Source organism: Cervus canadensis, chromosome 18 (genome assembly GCF_019320065.1).
Source record: "Cervus canadensis isolate Bull #8, Minnesota chromosome 18, ASM1932006v1, whole genome shotgun sequence".
In the NCBI taxonomy this organism is placed as follows: Eukaryota; Metazoa; Chordata; class Mammalia; order Artiodactyla; family Cervidae; genus Cervus; species Cervus canadensis.
Genome location: NC_057403.1, coordinates 28,164,962 through 28,188,290, shown reverse-complemented (window position 1 = coordinate 28,188,290; position 23,329 = coordinate 28,164,962). Strand labels below are relative to the sequence as shown.

The window sequence follows — 23,329 nt, the reverse complement described above, 5'->3', positions numbered from 1 at the left end:
TTAAGAAGTAAGCATCTTTTTATTTCATGGATGCAGTCACCATCTGCAGTGATTTTGGAGCCCACAAAAGTAAACTCTGCCAATGTTTCCACTGTTTCTCCATCTGTTTGCCATGAACTGATGGGACTGGATGCCATGATCTTTGCTTTCTGAATGTTGAGCTTTAAGCCAACATTTTCACTCTGCTCTTTCGCTTTCATCAAAAGGCTCTTTAGATCTTCTTCACTTTCTGCCATAAGGCTGGTGTCATCTGCATACCTGAGGTTATTGATATTTCTCCAAGAAACCTTGATTCCAGCTTGTGCTCAATCCTGCCCAGCGTTTCTCATTAATTCCAGGCAATATTCATAAGCACATCAACAGTAAGTAGCATGAAAGATATTTCTGCTTATTGACGCAAGAGAAATGGAATATTTCTACCATTAATCTAACAAACACTGTGCAACATCTACCGAATGCTGGGCCTGCTCCTTGTCCTCGGGATGCACAGCACACAGCACAGCTCTCAGTCTCCCCAGCTTCTCATCACCTAAGAGGGAGTGAAAGACTGTGACCCCACAAGAAGAAGTGCTCTGGGCAAAGATGAAGCAGGGGGAGAAGACAGATAGCTGTGGGGGGAGGAGAGGAGCAGACTGCTTTGACATTAGAGCTCAATAGTTGGGGAAATCTTGCTATGTGATATCTGAAGACACCTGAGGATGATAGAACAAATCATGGAGCTCCTGGAGGAAGAGACTTCCAGGCCAGAAGGGCTCCACGTGCAGAAGCCCTGCTGCAGGAGCACACTTGGTCAGGTCCAGAAGCAGACAGGAGGCACTGAGGGAGGAGAGGAAGGCAGGGATAAGTTCACAGAGGCAGCAACAGTGTGGGGCTGGTTGCACAACTGGCCCAGAGATTGTGGCCTAGAAGGGGCTGGGCTTTTCCTCAAGAGGAGAGGTCATGGTGGGAACAGCACAGAGACACTCAAGAGGTGAAAGAGGTTGCAAACCTCAACACTGTCATGCTGACTGAAATAAGTCAGACAGAGAAGCAGAAATGTCTTATGACATCTCTTATATGCAGAAACTAGAGAGATAAGATACAAAGTAATTTATTTACAAACCAGAAAGTGATGACAGACTTAGAGAACAAACTTATGGTTGCTAGAGGGAACAATAAATGCTGGAGAGGGTGTGAAGAAAAGGGAACCTTCTTACACTGTTGGTGGGAATGCAAACTAGTACAGCCACTATGGAGAACAGTGTGGAGATTCCTTAAAAAACTGGAAATAGAACTGCCATATGACCCAGAAATCCCACTCCTGGGCATACACACCGAGGAAACCATAACTGAAAGAGACACATGTACCCCAATGTTCATCGTAGCACTGTTTATAATAGCCAGGACATGGAAGCATCCTAGATGTCCATCATCAGATGAAAGGATAAGAAAGCTGTGGTACATATACACAATGGAGTATTACTCAACCATTAAAAAGAATACATTTGAATCAGTTCTAATGAGGTGGATAAAACTGGAGCCTATGATACAGAGTGAAGTAAGCCAGAAAGAAAAACACCAATACAGTATACTAATGCATATATATGGAATTTAGAAAGATGATAATGGTAACCCTATATGCGAGACAGCAGAAGAGACACAGATATACAACACTCTTTTGGACTCTGTGGGAGAAGTCGAGGGTGGGATGATTTGGGAGAATAGCATCGAAATGTGTATTATCATATGTGAAACAGATCGCCAGTCCAGGTTCAATGCATGCACAAGGTACTCAGGGCTGGTGCACTGGGATGACCCAGAGGGATGGGATGGGGAGGGAGGTGGGAGGGGGTTCAGGATGCAGAACACATGTACACCCATGGCTGATTCATGTCAGTGTATGGCAAAACCACTACAATTTTGTAGAGTGATTAGCCTCCAATTAAAATAAATAAATTTTAAAAAAAATAGAAGGAAGGATGAGGGTAAGGGAGAGTTATGGAGTTCTGGATGCTCATGTACACACTGCGATATTGAAAATAGATAAGGATCATATGCCATGACCAAGTCAGGTAATTTCAAGGGATGCAAGAATTCTTCAATATATGCAAACCAATCAATGTGATGCACCATATTAACAAATTAAAACATAAAAATCACATGACCATTTCCATAAATGCAACGAAACTTTCAACAAAATTCAGCACCCATTTATGATAGAAACTCTCAAGAAAATTGGCATAGAAGGAATCCACCTGAACATAATAAAAGTCATATGCAGGTGGATTCTTTACCAACTGACCTATGAGTGAAGCTACAATGGAGAAAATACAGTCTCTTTAATATTGATGTTAGGGAAACTGGACAGCTACATGTATTATAGAAAATGAAATTAGAGCACTGCCTAGAACCACACAGAAAGATAAACTCAAAATGGATTGAAAACTTAAATGTAAGATCAGAAATTACAAAACTCTTCAGGGAAAACATGGGCAGAACACTTTTTAAAATAAATCACATAAAGATCCTCTATGACCCATGTCCTAGAGAAATGGAAATAAAAACAAAAATAAGCAACTGTGAACAAATCAAACTTAAGAGCTTTTGCACAGCAAGAGAAACCACAAACAAGATGAAGGGACAGCCCTCAGAATGGGACAAAATAATTGCAAATGAAGCAAGTGACAAAGGATTAACCTCCAATAATATACAAGCAACTCATGTAGCTCAACATCAGGGGAAAAAATTTTTTTAATGGGCAGAAGACCTAAACAGACCTTTCTCCAAAGAAGGCATCCTAATGGCTAATCAACACATGAAGAAATGCTCAACATCGCTTATTATTAGAGAAATGCAAATCAAAACTACAATGAGGTATCACCTCACATCGGTCAGAATGGACGTCATCAATAAATTTACAAACAATAAATGCTGAAGAGGATGTGGAGAAAAGGGAACCCTCTAGCACTGTTGGTGGGAATGTAAATTGGCAGAGCCACTATGGACATTCCTTAAAAAACTAGAAATAAAACTATCATATGACCCAACAATCCCACTACTGGGCATATACACTAAATGAAAGTGAAGTCGCTCAGTCATGTCCAACTCTTTGCGACCCCGTGGACTGTAGCCTACCAAGCTCCTCCTTCCATGGGATTCTCCAGGCAAGAATACTGGAGTGGGTTGCCATTTCCTTCTCCAGGGGATCTTCCTGACCTAGGGTCGAACCCGGGTCTCCCACATTGCAGGCAGACACTTTAACCTCTGAGCCACCAGGGAAGCCCATATACACTAAGGAAATTGGGGTACATGTGTCTTTTTCAATTATAATTTCCTTAATTTCCCTAAATATACACTAAGGAAATTATAACTGAAAAAAATACATGTACCCCAATGTTCACTGCAGCACTATTCACAATAGCTAGGACATGGAAGCAACTTAGATGTCCATCAACAGATCGGTGGATAAAGAAATGGTGGTACCTGTATACAACTGAATACTATGAACCATATTAAGAAATGCATTAGTTTTAATTAGGTGGGTGTAACTAGAGCCTATTATACAGAGTGAAATAAGTCAGAAAGACAAAAACAAATGTTGTGTATTAATACATATATATGAAATCTAGAAAAATGGTACTGATGAACCTATATGCTGGGCAGGAATAGAGACCTGAACATACACAATAGACTTATGGACACAGTGGGGGAAGGAGAGGTTGGGATGAATTGAGAGAGCATCATGGAAATACATACATTACCATGTGTAAAATAAATAGCTAATGGGAAGTTGTTGCATAGAACAGGTAGCTCAGCCAGGTGCTTGTGAAACTGACAGGGATGGGATGGGCTGGGAGGTAGGACAGAGGTACAAGAGGGAGGGGACATGTGTTTATCTCTGACTGATTCATTTAGAAGTGTGGTGAAGACTGACACAACACTGGAAAGCATTTATTCTTCAATTAAAAATAAATAAATTTTAAATAAATAGATAACCAACAAGGATAACTGCAGAGCCCAGGGAACTCTGCTCATTGTTTTGTGGCAGCCTAGATGAGAGGGGACTATAGGAAAGAATGGATAATGTGCACACATATGGAAGAGTCCCTTCATGTCTACCTGGAGCTATCATAACATTTCTAACTGTCTATAATCCATTACAAAAAAAAGTTTAATTAAAAAGAAGAAGAAGGGGCTGCAGAAAATATTTCTGTGTAGAACAAGGTACTATCAAAGTTACCAGGTGGCAGGTCCACGTCAAGAGAAAACTAGAAACTTCTGGGTCAGAGCACACAAGAGATTTCAGGGCTCTATAACTGATTTGGGAAAGTGGCTCAACAGAGGCCACTGACAAGATCAAGGACAATGATAACAGCAGGGCAGGAGCCACCAGAGAGCCTGAGGAGGGGCTCAGGGCTCATGCTCTGGCCTGCTTGGCACTTACTCCCTGTGAGGCCATTCCTAAGCATGTGCTTCTCAAAAACCCATGAGTCCACACCAACCTGTCTTCAAGGTCACATGTTCTGACAGGATCCCACTGGTCATCACTCAGGAGGCATGATAGGCAGCATTTTTGTCCTTTTTGGTCAACCTGGGGATTTTCTGTTGTTAAGCTTCCTGTGTCAGCTGCCCCTCCCTCAGAGCCCTCCAGGGGGAGGAGGCTGAGCCAGTCACCTCTGTGGACTCAAGGACCAGCATCTTGCCAACACACACAGCTCCTCCTGTGCAGCCCTGGGCACCATCACACTGTGGCCTGGCAGAATCTCCTGAAAAATAAAGCATCTGAAACAGGCCCCCTGGGGGTGAGGAGAAGCAGAGATATAAAAGGGCTCCAGGTGAGTAGGGAGCATCTGCCACCGGCACCATGACTCGGGCTGGAGCTCTCCTGATGCTCTGTGCTGCCTTGATCCTCATCGCGGGTGGAAGTGAGTGGGCTCCCCGATCGTGACCTGGGCTCCCCAAGGGTTCTGACACCTTCCCAGGGCAGCACTGAGCATCTCGGGAGCGGGAAGCGAATAGGGTGTTCTGGTGAGTGCCTTACAGGGAGTGTCCCCATATCTTTCTGTTTCAGAGTGTGATGACATCTGCCCAGCCTTGAGGGACACTGTTGACCTGTTCATATCAGGAAGCCATGATGAGTATATTGAACAAGTTGAAAAGTATAACCAAAACTCTGATGTACTGGAGACTGCCAATATCCTGAAGAGCTGTGTTGATGAGAGGTTGACGGCGGAGGATAAGCAGGATGTTCTGAGTGCTCTGGTGGGTCAGGCTGTCTGTGAATGTGCCTGTGGGGCATGTGTGCAGGGTAGGCAGGGGTGTCAGGGGCCTATTCAGGGCACTGGGAGGTGGGGAGATCATACCTTCTCCACCTTGGCCCTTCCCCGGGAACCTGGGAGGATAAAGATCCTCATGAAAGAAGAGGTAGAGAGGATGTGGCCGACACCCACAGGGTGGGGAAAGATCATGGAGGGAAACTCAGTCCAGCCCTGGAGCTCTTGAGCTGGCTCTGACTGCTCAGTTCTCCCTTGTCACAGGCCTAGGACGCTCCGGGCCCTCCTAACTTTGTGGTGCCACTTGCCTTTAAGTTAGGCCCTCAATGTGGCCTTCCAGCAACCTCTCCAGCACAGGAACCTGACTCTGCTGCAATCCATTCCTACTGAGACCTTCTCTTCTCCAAACATCAGTTTTTTCCCTAATGCCTCAAGTCCCTACTCTGTTCCACCGAACACCCACATATGTCCTTGGTCTCTGGATGCCAAAGGGCCATTAAGCCACACATGCCCTAAGAGGAGGTTGTGCCAAAAGCTGCCCTCCTGCCCTCCCCAGGCCTGGGATGCCAAGAGTCGAGGATAAGGGTGAATCCTTTCTCTGCTGCCATAGAGGTGGTGGGACAAGCAGCTGTTTCAGATCTAAGTGTCCAAGGGCCAGAGGGAGGAAGCAGACAGGGATCAACTCACCTCTGAAGGCTTCCAGGAGTCAGTCCTGAGCCCTGCCAGGTGGTCCTCAGCAGTGTCCCCCATTCTATCCCAGGAGACTGCCCTCAGCCCTGCACTGAGACCCCCACAACCTCTGTTCCATTGGAGAAAGACTCATTGGGATATATCCACCTTTACCCACTCACATTCAGAGGCCCCCCTCCACAGAACCCTCCCGTGTTCAGTGCAGCTTCATGTCTCTTAGAACCCTGAGGCCTCACCAGGTTTCTGCACCTTCTTTTACAGAATAAAATATACTCAAGTTCTCTCTGCTGATGGAACACTATCTGCCAGGCACCCAAGGAAACCACTTGCCTGATCCCTAAGTCATGTCAACAACCTGCCACATCCAGGTGTCTGATTACAGAGGATTCCAACAATAAAAAGCCTTGCAATTCACAGGAGAGTGCTTACTCATTGACTTCAGAGAGGAGGGAGGAGGGGAGGTCATGACCACAGTGGAGACCATCAGTGTGCCTTCCCACTGCAGCTAGATTTCAGTGCTCTCAGATGCTCCTCCACAAATTCAACAGGTGGAGCTTGGGTAATGATCATTATTACATCAGCTAGAGGGTCTGATCACTTCTGTCACATCCGCTAGAGTGTCTGTTCACTTCTGTCACCAAGACCCACAGGTCAGGAGCATATTCCACCAAATTTCAGCCTCCCAGCAACCTTGAGGGATAGGAGTAATCATCCTCGTCTTACACGGGAGAATCTTAGGCTCAGAGGGGGTACAGCATCTGCCGAAGAGACAAAGCCTTCCACACGCATCCATGCTCCAGAGATGAGCTCAGCTAAATCACCCTATGACTGTGCACATATTACAGTCCTTCTTTAGGCCTCTGATGTCCATTTAGAAAACCAAACTCCCTCCAGTCTCCAAGTCTGGGGTAAGGCCATACTAAAATAATGACTGACAAATGGCCCTTGTCCTAAGTGCCTGACAGGAGAGGAAGAACAAAGGGTCAAGGTCCATGTGCTGAACGCTGTCACTCCTTGGGCCTCAGTTTATCCTAATCCAACCCCCCAGTTGTGGACTCAGCTGCTTCTACATAAACACAAAGTGAGTTGAGTCTCACACTCAGAGTGGACATCCAGGGGCTTGGGGTTTCTTGCTCCTCCTGTGTCTCTGTTGCCTGCCCACGAACAGGGCCCCATGCTCACGATGTCTCATTCTTTTTTGCCTGACCCACCCCATCTCTAAGAACTTCTTCCCATCCAACAGCTCCCGTACAGGTCAGAGTCTGCTGGACTTACCCCCAAAGGGCTGGGTTTAGGACGGGGAATCTCTAAGGTCCTCATGATGAGAAGGCTTAGGACAGGTCCCCAAGGTGGTCCAGAGCTGCTGCTTCTCTCTGTGGAGGGAGCCCTGGGGGATGGGGGGAGGTCTCCTTGCCCAAGTGACACCAGGCCCATGTCTCTACCTACCCCTCCAACCAAACCAGGGTCTGTCTGGGGGCTCTTCTATGACAGAGACCTGCCTCTGTGGGAGCTAAGGTGAGCTGAGCTGGTGTGAACAGGTCCTGGAGCAAGGACCCTTCTCATTATCTGACACAGGATGTGCATTCCATCCCACCCCTACCCAACTGACGTGAAAGCTCCAGGCCTTCAAAGAAAGGAGAGATGACACCCTGATAAATTAGGTGCCTCTTCCAATGTCTTGGATATAAACTTGCCCTGCTCTACAGTGAGTGTACAGGTGGGACGGGACCCATCCAAAGATTCAGTGGAGATGAGTAGGGGCAGTTGGTCCTCCTGGGACAGACATAATCCTTCTCCTGGCTCTTGCTCAGTGACACAGAATTCCTGAGTCTGCTGGGGAGACACCTCCATATTGCCCACTGCCCCCCCATCTCCCTGCCTTCCTCTAATCTACAGCACCCTTATCTAATCTGGGGTTAGTAGAAAAGGCAGCATCTGATTTCTCCCAAATCCTTTTCTGTCTGACATCCAAAACTCAGATAGCTGCGAAGGTACCTGTCTAAAACCTGTGGCTTTGGATCTCTGATTCTCACATGACTTCCCTCTGAGATCATAGGAGCCCTGCTTCGTTTCCACCTAGGCCAACCTGAGTTTACGTGCAACTGTGGGATAGTCCCCCACTGCAGACACTCCCCTCCTCAAACTCCTGCATCTGCCTACCTGCTGGTGGACTTCTCCAGCACCTGCGAGCTTGCTGGACCACTGGTGCTTGGTGCTCAGTTGCTCCAGGTGTGTCTGATTCTTTGCGACCCTATGGACTGTAGCCCACTAGGTTCCACTGTCCATGGGATCCTTCTGGCAAGAACACTAGACTGGGTTTCCCTGCCCTCCTCAAACCACTGGGATGCTCACTGGGAGGTTCCTTACTTAGGCACCTGACATCACCTTCCTAATTGCCTACCTGCTCCCACGTCCCTGTGTCTGGGTCACCTTTGATGGGAACACAAATCTCATGGTGTCCTATTTCCATTCCCCTGATCAGGAAAGCCAGGAATTCAAGTGAAACATACTCAGTAAAGACAGCAGGTGGAAGGAAGAGGGATACCACAGTTGAAGCTTCAGAGGCATACAGAGAACAGGAACATCCCTACACAGAGAAGAGAAACCTGATTGGGGGAGTGAGATGCTTTCTGGCCTTGTATTTATCTGTGGACCCTGCAATGAGATATTCTCAGTCTGCTGGGACAAGGTGTTTTCAGGGTGCATCCCAACCCTAGACCATTGGAATCGATGGCGGAATTCAGGCAGAAGCACCCACTGCTCCATGGATCAAGATCTGGGAACCAGAAAGTCATAGAGAGATAGGAGCAAGATCTGGGTGGCAGGATAGAGGCTGCAAGACAGAGACAAGCCCCCAACAAGGAAAAGGCCAGAATCAGGCCATAGTTAAGGACAGGGCTTGCCTTCATGATTGCAATATGAAGACCTGCAGAGATACATCCACTACTTCAGTGTTACCATCATACCTTGAAGTTTCCTTGAAAATACTTTTTAAATATATTCTACTATATTGAATATAGCTCCAACGGTATAACATATTTACACTCATCTTTAGGATGGCATGCTCATGGAATCAGAACACAAGATACCCAGCTGGAGCTTCAAACACAGGTTTCTGAAGGGGTTCACATGGAAGGGTCAGATGTTCTTTTATGTGCCCCAAGCAGGCACCCAAGGATGCCACAGCACTCAGCAGATCCTAAGCAGACAGACAAGATAGATGACAGAAACACATCTTCCACTCAGAAGGTCACCATAGAAAACACACACATGGATTCATCATGTCTGTTTCCAGGTTACTGAGGTAACAGCAAACTCACTCCTTAATAGACAAATAGACCCCACTTGTAAAGCCTGCAGAGCTGCAATGAGGCCTGTGTATCTTGGCAGCTGGGGCACAGAAACTAGCATGGTCAACACAGCACAGACAGGTAAAGAGGTCCTGCAGATGATAGCAGGATAAGCCCAGATTCACACCATCATCAGTTCTATCACAGAAGCAGCTCTGAGCAAACTTTCAGGACTGGCCCAGTCTCAGGAGCATCTTCCATGCTCAATCCATGAGGAGTTAGCCCATTCTACATTCCATCAGGACAGGCGTGGAAGGAATAATGATAAATCATAGAAATACTTAAGCGATTTTGGTCTAGTGTCTGAGAGAAAAAATTAGAGCAAGGTCCAAGATAACTGAAGAAGGCACAAACAAAGAGACCCTGATGCGACTTTCCTGGTGATCCAGTGGTTGAGAATCTGCCTTCCAATGCTGAGGATGCTGGTGTGACCCCTGATCAAGGAACTTGGATACCACTTGCCATGGGACGACAGAGACTTTTGTGCCACAGCTAGAGCAAAGCCCTCAGGCTGTAAGGAAAGATCCTCCATCTGCCACAAGAAGACCCTGCATCCTCAGCATTGGAATGCAGACTATTAACCATGGGATCAACAACATCATAAAGCAATTATCCTCCAATTAAAAAATAAAGTTTAATTTAAAAATGTTTTAAAACTTCAAAAAGAAGGAGAGAGAGAAAGACCCTGAGAAGAGGCCAGAAAGAATAAAACAAGGCCGGATTCAGGTTGCTGATCCAAGTTCAGGAGACTTTGCACAATGGGGCGATATGGTGCACAGCTATGTGGTTGCAATACAGGCTTACAAAACATTCTACTCCTGAGCTGTCTGATTGCTTTGGAGTGGAAAATAAAAAGTGAAACATAACTGACTCATTCTCCTCTCCTTCTCCACATGCCATGAAAAAGATAGTAATGGAATTTTAAACTATGGCCCCATAAGGACGAAAAGAACAATATGGGGTTATCACCTAATGACGGAATAGAACACATTTTCAGAGAAGAGAAAGCACAGAAAGATGAGGTGACTATGGGCAGAGAAACCCATATCTAACAAATAAGGCAGAGTCCATTTTTCCTACTTAATTCCAAAGAGCTCTGGGCTACAGAGACATGACCACTGCAGTGGGTAAGTGTAAATACGGCCACAGAACTGAAAAGAAGTAACTGATAAAAAGAGGTGAGTGATATCTATGTGGAATCACTGAAACCCTTAACCCTACTTCCCACCTCTTACATGCACAGAACACATGAATTCATGTAAACATCTTCCAAGAAGGAAGCTGGAGAGCCAGCGTGATGTAATGGTTAAGATCAGGGACCCTGGAGTTGCACTTCATGGTTCCAAATTGTTTGCATTCAAAACATGCACTTTCAATAGCACCACTGTAAGCTAGAACATAACAGAGGAGTGTCTTCAAATTTCTAAAGCAAACTTAGATTTCCATCCTGAGGAAGGTATCAATCCAAATATGTAACAATCAAATAATTCTCCTTCCTTGCATCTTCTCTCAGGAATGTACAGGAGGATGTACTTCAATAACACAAGAGAACAGACTGAGAAAGGGGAAGACGTCTGATCCCAAGATGAACTGAGGGAAATTCGGGACACCCACTGCATTGGGTTTGGAAAGTCATCATTCCAGACTGGAGTCTAGAAGGAGGGGTGGCTCTAGGTGATATCGCTCTAGAGAGGGGAAAGGCAGATCAATACATTGCTTTATGTGTCCAGTCATGGGAAGAAGAGCTTTCATTTCTTCTTAAAGTTTTGGAACAATTTAGGTACATGCAGATAATCACAAAGTATGAGCAAGGCTAATATATTACTAACAAAGTACAGAAATATATATTTTGCTTTTAAAAGTTTATTCTATTCTAAGAATGCAAACATACCTTAGCTTTACACACACACACATACACACACACACACACACACACACACACACACACATATATAAAATAAGGGGCAAAATACAACTGAGCAGGACCCTAAGAGGTCTTCCCACAGCAGACCACCTCCCAATCTGTCCTCCACATGCCTTTTGTCTGTAGAAACACTTTCATCTTCTAGGCCTTTCTCAAGTTCCAAAGAGTACATTGGATCAGATACCTGAGAAAATGCAGAAAGAAAAACAGTCAAGCAAGAAAACATAATAATAGTTGAGCCATTGAACAATGCCAAGACCTTCAGTTACTCCTCAAGGGCCATACATAATATTCTCAACCATAACCTTGGAGGTTTTTTGAAGATACTGAAATCCCCATTAGGTGGAAGAAATTAACTGTATGTTTCCCACAGGAATGTAGATTCTAGTCCCTTCAGAAACTGAAGGCTGATGATGTTGACTCCTGATTCCCTGATCACCAACCAATCATAAGAAACTCTACCAGCTGATCACATACCCCACAATCCCCCCTCCCTCAGCCTGTCTTTAAAAACCTTTCCCTGAAAGCTTTTGGGGAGTTCAGACCCCTGAAGTACTAGCTACCTGGACTCCTTGCTTGGCAGTGAACACCACATTTTCCTTCACCACAACCCAATGTCAACAGATTGGCTTTACTTGCCTGGGCAAGCTGACACAGGCCAAGATCAGGAAGATAAAGAGACTGAAGTGAAAAATTGAGTGACCATCTTAACTGATGAAGAAAAAGAGAGTTTAAGATACTAAGCAGTTACTTGTGATTTAGAAATAACAAAATGGGGATAAAGAGTTCTTCACAATCATGATAAAGTGCATTTATGAAAAACCCTCAACAAACATCATATTTGATGGTCAACCGTTATGAGCAGTCCATTTAAAATGAGAAACAAGGTAATGATGCTTGAATGACTGTTTGTACCAAACATTTACTATATTTATTAACCAAAGAAGTACAGAAGAAAGTTTGATGATATCAAAATAGACAACAGAAAAACAAGAATATCAGACTTCCCTGGTGGTCCTGTCGGTTGGAAATCCAGCTGCCAATGCAGAGGACATGGGTGTGCCTGCTAGTTTGGGAATATCCCACATGCTGCAGGACAACTAAGTGTGTGCTCCACAACTGCTGACCCTGCACTCCTAGAGCACAGGAGCTCCTAATACTGAAGCCCATGCACACTAGAGCCCATGTGCTGCAACTACTGAAGCCTGCAGATCCTAGGGTCCATCCTGTACAAGCAGACAGCTCCCACTTGCTGAAACTAGAGAAAGCCCATGTGCAGTGATAAAAGCACAGCCAGCCAAAAAAAAAAAAAGGAATATCAATAACCATCCAAACCATGATCTTTGAAAAAGCAAAAATATTGATAAATCTCTATTACTTATTTGAGAAGCAGTAAGATGCGAATTATCATAATAAATAAAAGAAAGGATGACATTATAGATCTACATACATAAAAATATGAAGACACGAAGAACTAATTATGCCAATTAGCTAGATTGCTTAGGTGAAGCATACACCTTTCTTGAAGACAAAATTACACACAGTGAATCAATATGAAAGAGAATACCTGAATAGCTCTATACCTGTTAGGAAAGAAAAATGTTAATTAAATCATCACACATAGAAAATTCCAGGCCCCTAGATATAGAGGGGAGTTTTATGAAATATGCAAAGAAGAAATAAAATCAATTCTATATAAATGCTTTAAAAAAACAGAGGACAAATGAACCTTCCCAACTCAACTCTTGAGGCCAGTACTTTCTCATACATTTTCAGGAAAAAATATTATCAGAAAATGATGAACTGATACCATTCATAAACATATGCTCCCCCCCAAATTAACATACTTTAGCAAATAAAATCTGGACACACACAAAAGAAGTGGCACATAAACATAAGTGATGTTTATCCTGGGACTGCAAGTTTGGTTTAACATTTAAAGTCAATCAAGGTAATTCACCATATTAACAGAATAATGGGGAAAAGTCCTATGATCCTCATAACAGATGCAGAAATCACATTTTAAAAATCAAAACATTCACCTGGGGCAAGGGGAGGGGGTGGGAGGTGGGAAGGAAGTTCAAGAAGGAAGGGACATGTGTACACCTACGGATGATTCATGTTGATGTAAGGCAGAAACCAACTAATATTGTAAGGCAATTATCCTCCAATTAAAAATAAATTTAAAAAAATTAAAACATTCATAGTAAAACACATCAATAAACTAAGAGAAAAGTATACTTCATATCTTTATGACATACACATACGTAACCACCTACATGGGGAAGGCAATGGCACCCCACTCCAGTACTCTTGCCTGGAAACTCCCATGGACGGAGGAGCCTGATGGCTGCAGTCCTGGGGGTGCTAAGAGTTGGACACGACTGAGGGACTTCACTTGCACTTTTCACTTTCATGCATTGGAGAAGGAAATGGCAACCCACTCCAGTCTTCTTGCCTGAAGAATCCTAGGGACAGGGATTGGGCTGCCGTCTATGGGGTCTATGCCATCTGTGGAGCCTGGTGGGCTGCTGTCTATGGGGTAGCACAGAGTCGGACACGACTGAAGGGATGCAGCAGCAGCAGCAGCAGCAACCACTACAACTGACAATATATAATGGGGAAAGAATGAATGATTTCCTCCTAAAATCAAGCAGAAGGCAAAATGCCCACTTTCATGATTTTTTGGAAACATTTTACTGGCAGTTTTGACCAGTAAAACAAAAGAAATACAGACTGGAAAGGAAGAAGTAAAACTATATATCAAAACATGCAGGAAAAAAATTGAAAAAATTACATCATTAAATTTTTGAGTGCAATAGTAATAGAAGAACACGGATCAATCTAATAATTGGCATCAACAATAACAAAGAAGACTTCAGCTAAGTCTGATTTTAATGAACAAAGGCTGAATTGTTGCTCCTAAGATCAAGGATAAGGGAAATGTGTCTACTCTTTCTATTTCTCTTCAACATTGGACTGGAAGCTCTCACAAGTGCAATCAGGCAAGAAATAATGAAAACAAACTACAGTTGAAAGGGAAAAGCTCAAACTCACTTCAGAGTAAATTATAATATACAGAGAAAAACCTAAGGAATCTACAAGAACAACACTAGTACATATAGGTGTGTGTATTAGTCACTTAGTCATGCCCAACTCTTTGTATCCTCATGGACTAAAGCCTGCCTGGCTCCTCTGTTTTTGGAATTCTCCAGGCAATAATATTGGAGTGGGTTGCCATTTCCTTCTCTAGGGGACGTATAAGCGAGGTTAGCACATTTGTAAAATACAAGTCAATATTTAAAAACGCAAGTGTATTCTACAAAGAAACAATAAACAATCCAAAATTGAAGTAAAACGTCATTCATCATAGCACCAAAACCAAAATATTTTGATAAGGAATTAATAAAATATGTGCAAGACCTACAAAATGGAAACTTTGCAAAACATTAATTTCTGAGTAAAGTAAAAGTCATAATTAAATGGAGACATGTATGAGGTTTACATATTTAAAGACTCAATAATGATAAGATTTCAATTCTTTTGATCTTTAGAGTCAAGGCAATCCTGGTTCACTTGCCAGCAGGAGGTGTGTAGAAAGTGAGAAACGGATTCGAAAACATATACAGAGTAATGTCAGGAGGATGGTTTAGTAGGAGATCCCAATCTCTAAGCCACCAATGACAAAAACAACAAAGCTCTAACACAGCTCAGGAGTCCACTCAAGAAGCTGAAGCAGCACAGCAGTGTTGCAGGAAGGGGACCCCTTCCAGAGTTCAAAAGGGGGTTCTTGACTAACACTCAGAAATGGATTGTCCGAGGAGACACACATGCTGACAGATCAAGAGACTTTTTTGGAAAGGGGCTGCAGGATAGAAAGCAGTAGGGAAAGGGACCCCGGGAGAACTGCTCTGCCGTGTGCCTTGCAGACTTGGATTTTATGGTGGTTGGATTACTTTCCATGCTGTCTTTGGCCAATCACTCTGTCAGTGTGTTTCCTGTAACAGTAGCACGAATTTAAATGAGCGAGAGCTGTGGAGGAAACCAACAGCCAGCACAACCACTGCATGAGCCCAGCGCTCTCAGCACAGAAGGTCTCACAGGATTTTACGTCTCAGACTCCCGGCGCTGAGTCCCCCAGCCTCCCTAACAGGACCCATGACAGCTCTGCCTCCCTGGAACTCAGCACAGCCATCACACATGCAGCAAAATAGTCCTGGTCCTGAAGGCAGGCGTGCACCTTCCCCCAGCTCTGACCTCAGCAACTGAACTTGTGCCTGCAGTCCACCCCGGATCCTTTCACAGGCCCTGTCCTTTCCACTGTGCATATATCGCTGTCCTGTACATTCAACTACAGACCCACAGCTGAGCACGTGCACACTTTTGGCATGAGCAGTCACCACTACCTACCCTAGTCCCTCAGTGCATACCCAGAGGCAATGCTGAGGACCACACAGTTATGTTTCTGTACACTAGAAATGAAAACTCCAAAAAGAAAATTAAGAAAATATAAAAAACATAGGAATAGAATGAATCACAGAGGGGAAAGCTTTCTACCCTGAAAACTACAAAAGACTGATGAAAAACATTAAAGAAGACACAAAGAAGTAGAACAACATCCCATATTCATCAATTGGAAGATTAATGTTTTAAAAATATGCATACCACCCAAAATGAAGCAGTCAATGAAGTCCCTAATGCAAATCCCAAGGGATTTTTTACAGAACTAGAAAAATGGTCATAAAACTTATCTGCAACCATAAAGAACTCTGAATAACTAAAAACAACCTTGAGAAAGAAAAACAAACCTGGAGACACCACTCCTCTTCATTTCAAAACATATTTTAAAGTTGCAGTCATTAAAATAGTATGATACCAACATGTGGACTCATTGACCAGTGGAACATAATAGAGAGCCCAGAAAACACACACATACACAGTCGCAGTCAATTGATCATTGACAAGGTTTGCAGGAATACAAAATGGAGAGAGATGATCTCTTTTGTTTTTCTGGAAAACAAAAAGTGAAACATAAATGACTCATTCTCCTCTCCTCAATATGTCATGAAAAAGACAGTAATGGAATTTTAAACTATGGCCCCATAAGGACAAAAAGAACAATATGGGGTTATCACCTAATGATGAAATAGAACACATTTTCAGAAATGAGAAAGCACAGAAAGATATGGTAACTTGGGCAGAGAAAGCCATATCTAACAAATAAGACAGAGCCCATTTTTCCTACTTCATTCCAAAGAGCTCTGGGCTACAGAGATATGATCATTGCAGTGGGTAAGTGTAAATACAGCACAGAACTGAAAGAGGTAAGTGATACTTACATGGAATCACTGAAACCCCTAACCCTACTCCCCAGCTCTTTCATGCACAGAACACATGCATTCAGGTAAACATCCTCCAAGAAGGAAGCTGGAGAGCCAGCGTGATGCAACGGTTAAGATCAGGGACTCTGGTGTTGCACGTCATGGTTCCAAATTGTTTGCATTCAGAACGTGTGCTTTCAATGCCACCACTGTAAGCTAGAACATAACAGAGGATCATCTTCAAATTTTGAAAGCAAATTTAGAATTTCATCCTGAGGAACTTATCAATCCAAATATGTAACAATCAAATAATTCTCCTTCCTTGCATCTTCTTTCCAGAATGTACAAGAGGGTGTACTTCACTAACACAAGAGAACAGACTGAGAAAGGGGAAGATGTCTGAATTCCCAAGATGAACTGAAGGGAATTTGGGGACAACCACTGCACTGGATTTGGAAATCATCATTCCAGACTGGAGTCTAGAAGGAGGGGTGGCTCTAGGTGATATCGCTTAGAGAGGGGAAAGGCAGATCAATATATTGTTTTATGTGTCCAATCATGGGAAGAAGAGCTTTCATTTTTTCTTAAATGAAGAGCTTTTTCTTTTGAAGACCTTTTCATTTTTTCTTGGAACAATTTATATACATGCAAATAAAAACAAAGTATGAGCAAGGCTAATATATTACTAACAAAGTACAAAAATATATATTTTGTTTTTAAAAGTTTATTTTATTCTGAGAATGCAAACATAGCTTAGCTCTACAAATATATATAATAAACTGCATAAATACAACTGAGCAGGATCTGAAGAGGTCTCCCCACAACAGACCACCCCCAACCATGTCCTCCACATGCCTTTTGTCTGTAGAAACACTTTCATCTTCTAGGCCTTTCCGAAGTTCCAAAGAGTACATTGGATCAGATACCTGAGAAAATGCAGAATGCAAAATAGTCAAGCAAGAAAATATAATAATATTTGAGCCATTAAATAATGCCAAGGACCTTCAGTTACTCCCCAAGGGCCATACATAATTTCTGAACCATATCTTTGCAGGTTTTTTGAAGATACTGAAATCCCCATTAGGTGGAAGAAGCTAACTGTATCTTTCCCACAAGAATGTAGATTCCAGTCCCTTCAGAAACAGAAGGTTGATGATGTTGACTCCCGATTCCCTGATCACCAACCAATCACAAGAAACTCCACCAACTGATCACATATTCCACAAACCACCCTCCCTCACCCTGGCTTTAAAAATCTTTCTCTGAAAGCCTTTGGGGAGTTCAGACTGCTGAAGTGCTAGCTACCTGAATTCCTTGCTTGGCAGTGAACACCGCATTTTCCTTCACCACAACCCAATGTCAATAGATTGGCTTTACTATGCATGGGCAAGCTGACACAGGCCAAGATCAGTAACGTAAAGAGGCTGAGGCGAATAATTGAGTGATCATCTTAACTGATGAAGAAAAAGAGAGTTCATGATACTAAGCAGTTATTTGTGAGTTAGAAAAAAACAAATGGGAATAAAGAGTTCTTTGTAATCATGATGAAGTGCATTTATGAAAAAACCTCTCCTAGAGGAGAACATAGGCAAAACACTCTCCGACATAAATCACAGCAGGATCCTCTATGACCCACATCCCAGAATGTTAGAAACAAAAGCAAAAATAAACAAATGGGACCTAATGAAACTTAAAAGCTTTTGCACAACAAAGGAAACTATAAGCAAGGTGAAAAGACAGCCCTCAGATTGGGAGAAAAGAATAGCAAACGAAGCAACAGACAAAGGATTAATCTCAAAAATATACAAGCAACTCCTGAAGCTCAATTCCAGAAAAATAAATGACCCAATCAAAAAATGAGCCAAAGAACTAAACAGACATTTCTCCAAAGAAGACATACAGATGGCTAACAAACACATGAAAAGATGCTCAACATCACTCATTATCAGAGAAATGCAAATCAAAACCACACTGAGGTACCATTACATGCCAGTCAGGATGGCTGCTATCCAAAAGTCTACAAGCAATAAATGCTGGAGAGGGTGTGGAGAAAAGGGAACCCTCTTACACTGTTGGTGGGAATGCAAACTAGTACAGCCGCTGTGGAAAACAGTGTGGAGATTTCTTAAAAAACTGGAAATAGAACTGCCATATGACCCAGCAATCCCACTTCTGGGCATACACACTGAGGAAACCAGATCTGAAAGAGACACGTGCACCCCAATGTTCATCGCAGCACTGTTTATAATAGCCAGGACATGGAAGCAACCTAGATGCCATCAGCAGATGAATGGATAAGGAAGCTGTGGTACATATACACCATGGAATATTACTCAGCCGTTAAAAAGAATTCATTTGAATCAGTCCTAATGAGATGGATGAAACTGGAGCCCATTATACAGAGTGAAGTAAGCCAGAAACATAAAGACCATTACAGTATACTAACACATATATATGGAATTTAGAAAGATGGTAACGATAACCCTATATGCAAAACAGAAAAAGAGACACAGATGTACAGAACAGAATTTCAGACTCTGTGGGAGAAGGTGAGGGTGGGATGTTTCAAGAGAACAGCATCGAAACATGTATATTATCTAGGGTGAAACAGATCACCAGCCCAGGTTGGATGCATGAGACAAGTGCTCAGGCCTGGTGCACTGGGAAGACCCACAGGGAGTGGGTAGAGAGGGAGGTGGGAGGGGGGATCGGGATGGGGAATACATGTAAATCCATGGCTAATTCAAGTCAATGTATGACAAAAACCACTACAATATTGTAAAGTAATTAGCTTCCAACTAAAAAAAAAAAAAAACTCAACAAACATCATATTTGATGGTCAAATATGAAGAGCAGTCCATTTATTTTTATTTTCCTTTTTTGACTGACTTCTTTCATTTATTTTATATATATTTATTTATTTTAATTGGAGGCTAATTACTTTACAATACTGTAGTGATTTTGCCATACATTGACATGGATCTACCACAGGGGTACATGTGTTCCCCATCCTGAACACCCCTCCCACCTCCCTCCCCATCCCATCTCTTTGGGTGATCCCAGTGCACTAGCCCCGAGCACCCAGTCTCATGCATCAAACCTGGACTGGCAATCCTTTTCGCATATGATAACATACATGTTTCAATGCCATTCTCCCAAATCATCCCACCCTGGCCCTCTCCCACAGAGTCCAAAGGATTGTTGTATACATCTGTGTATCTGTTGCTGTCTTGCATATGGGGTTATCATTACCACCTTTCTAAATTTCATATATATGTGTTAGTATACTGTACTGGTGTTTTTCTCTCTGGCTTACTTCACTCTGTATAATAGGCTCCAGTTTCATCATCTCATTAGAACAGATTCAAATGTATTCTTTTTAATGGCTGAGTAATATTCCATTGTGTATATAGACCACAGCTTTCTTATCCATTCATCTGCTGATGGACATCTACGTAGCTTCCATGTCCTGGCTATTGTAAACAGTCCTGTGGTAAACATTGGGGTACACGTGTCTCTTTCAGATCTGGTTTCCTTGGTGTGCATGCCCAGCAGAGGGATTGCTGGCTCATATGGCAGTTCTATTTCCAGTTTTTTAAGGAATCTCCACACTGTTCTCCATAGTGGCTGTACTAGTTTGCATTCTCACCAGCAGTGTAAGGGGGTTCCCTTTTCTCCACACCCTCTCCAGCATTTATTTTTTGTAGACTTTGGATAGCAGCCATTCTGACCGGTATGAGATGGTACCTCATTGTGGTTTTGATTTGCATTTCTCTGGTAATGAGTGATGTTGAGCATCTTTTCATGTGTTTGTTAGCCATCTGTATGTCTTCTTTGGAGAAACGTCTGTTTAGTTCTTTGGCCCAATTTTGATTGGGTCGTTTAGTTTTCTGGAATTGAGCTACAGGAAATGCTTGTGTATTTTGGGGATTAATCCTTTGTCTGTTGCTTCGTTTGCTATTATTTTCTCCCATTCTGAAGGCCGCCTTTTCACCTTGCTTATAGTTTCCTTTGTTGTGCAAAAGCTTTTAAGTTTCATTAGGTCCCATTTGTTTATTTTTGCTTTTGTTTCCAATATTCTGGGAGGTGGATCATAGAGGATCCTGTTGTGATTTACGTTGGAGACTGTTTTGCCTATGTTTTCCTCTAGGAATTTTATAGTTTCTGGTCTTATGTTTAGATCTTTAATCCATTTTGAGTTTATTTTTGTGTATGGTGTTAGAATGTGTTCTAGTTTCATTCTTTTACAAGTGGCTGACCAGATATACCAGCACTACTTGTTAAAGAGATCATCTTTTCTCCATTGTATATTCTTGCCTCCTTTGTCAAACATAAGGTGTCCATACGTGCATGGATTTATCTCTGGGCTTTCTATTTTGTTCCATTGATCTATATTTCTGTCTTTGTGCCAGTACCATACTGTCTTGATGACTGTGGCTTTGTGGTAGAGCCTGAAGTGAGGCAGGTTGATTCCTCCAGTTTCATTCTTCTTTCTCAAGATTGCTTTGGCTATTAGAGGTTTTTTTTTGTATTTCCATACAAATTGTGAAATTATTTGTTCTACTTCTGTGAAAAATACCGTTGGTAGCTTGATAGGGATTGCATTGAATCTATAGATTGCTCTGGGTAGTATAGTCCTTTTCACAATATTGATTCTTCCAATCCATGAACACGGTATATTTCTCCATCTATTTCTGTCCTCTTTGATTTCCTTCACCAGTGTTTTATAGTTTTCTATATATAGGTCTTTTGTTTCTTTAGGTAGATAAATTCCTAAGTATTTTATTCTTTTCGTTGCAATGGTGAATGGAATTGTTTCCTTAATTTCTCTGTTTTCTCATTGTTAGTGTATAGGAATGCAAGGGATTTCTGTGTGTTAATTTTATATCCTTCAACTTTACTATATTCATTGATTAGCTGTAGTAATTTTCTGGTGGAGTCTTTAGGGTTTTCTATGTAGAGGATCATGTCATCTGCAAACAGTGAGAGTTTTACTTCTTTTCCAATCTGAATTCCTCTTATTTCTTTTTCTGCTCTGATTGCTGTGGTCAAGACTTCCAAAACTATGTTGAATAGTAGTGGTGAGAGTGGGCACCCTTGTCTTGTTCCTGACTTTAGGGGAAATGCTTTCAATTATTCACCATTGAGGATAATGTTTGCTGTGGGTTTGTCATATATAGCTTTTATTAGGTTGAGGAATGTTCCTTCTATTCCTGCTTTCTGGAGGGTTTTTTTTTTTAAAGCATAAATGGATGTTGAATTTGTTAAAGGCTTTCTCTGCATCTATAGAGATAATCATATGGTTTTTATCTTTCAATTTGTTGATGTGGTGTATTATATCAATTGATTTGTGGATATTGAAGAATCCTTGCATCCCTGGGATAAAGCCCACCTGGCCACAATGTATCATCTTTTTAATATGTTATTGGATTCTGCTTGCTAGAATTTTGTTAAGGATTTTTGCATCTGTGTTCACCAGTGATATTGGCCTATAGTTTTCTTTTTTTGTGGCATCTTTGTCAGGTTTTTGTATTAGGTTGATGGTGGCCTCATAGAATGAGTTTGGAAGTTTACCTTAAAGTGATGAAAGCGAGAAACTTAAAACCCAGATTACTGTAACCAGCAAGGGTCTCATTCAAATATGAAGGAGAAATCAAAAGTTTTACAGACAAGCAAAAGCTGAGAGAATTCAGCACCACCAAACCAGCTCTTAAACAAATGCAAAAGGATCTTCTATAGACAGGAAACACAGAAAGGGTGTATAAACTCGAACCCCCAAAAACAAAGTAAATTGCAATAGGATCACACTTATCAATAATTACCTTAAATGTAAATGGGTTGAATGCCCCAACCAAAGGACAAAGACTGGCTGAATGGATACAAGACCCCTATATATGTTTTCTACAAGAGACCCACCTCGAGACAAGGGACATATACAGACTGAAAGTGAAGGGCTGGAAAAACATATTCCATGCAAATAGAGACCAAAAGAAAGCAGAAGTAGCAATACTTATATCAGATCAAATGGACTTTAAAATAAAGGCTGTGAAAAGAGACAAAGAAGGACACTACATAATGATCAAAGGATCAATACAAGAAGAAGATATAACAATTGTAAATATATATGCACCCAACATAGGAGCACCACATTATGTAAGGCAATGGTAACAAGTATGAAAGGGGAAAATCAAAAATAACACAATAATAGTGGGAGACTTTAATACCCCACTCACACCTATGGATAGATCAACTAAACAGAAAATTAACAAGGAAATACAAACTTTAAATTAGACAATGGACCAGTTAGACCTAATTGATATCTATAGGACATTTCACCCCAAAACAATGAATTTCACCTTTTTCTAATGTTCACATGGAACATTCTCCAGGATAGATCACATCCTGGGCCATTAATCTAGCCTTGGTAAATTAAAAAAAAAAAAAAAATGAAATCCTACCAAGCATCTTTTCTGACCACAATGCAGTAAGATTAGATGTCAATTATAGGAGAAAACTATTACAAATTACAACATATGGAGGCTGAACAACACGCTGCTGAAAAACCAACAAATCACAGAAGAAATAAAACAAAAGAAATCAAAATATGCATGGAAACGAGTGAAAATGAAAACACAACAACCCAAAACCTATGGGACACTGTAAAAGCAGTGCTAAGGTGAACGTTCGTAGCAATACAGGCTTACCTCAAGAAACAAGAAAAAAGTCAAATAAATAACCTATCTCGAAGGCGGTCCTAAGATGGCCTTGGAATAGGACGGGGAGACCAATGTC

At 42.1% G+C, this 23,329-nt stretch overlaps 2 long non-coding RNA genes across 2 annotated transcripts; one reads left to right on the top strand and one right to left on the bottom strand.

Moving 5' to 3' along the window:
• Positions 1–739: 739 nt before the first annotated feature.
• Positions 740–22,288, bottom strand: LOC122421099. The gene is made up of 4 exons (XR_006263439.1): positions 22,112–22,288; positions 13,060–13,062; positions 11,465–11,475; positions 740–752 (listed from the first exon to the last, which is right to left on the bottom strand). It is a non-coding gene; the product is annotated as an uncharacterized LOC122421099 (long non-coding RNA).
• On the top strand, positions 4,848–5,145 carry LOC122421100. The gene is made up of 2 exons (XR_006263440.1): positions 4,848–4,904; positions 5,051–5,145. It is a non-coding gene; the product is annotated as an uncharacterized LOC122421100 (long non-coding RNA).
• Positions 22,289–23,329: the final 1,041 nt, after the last annotated feature.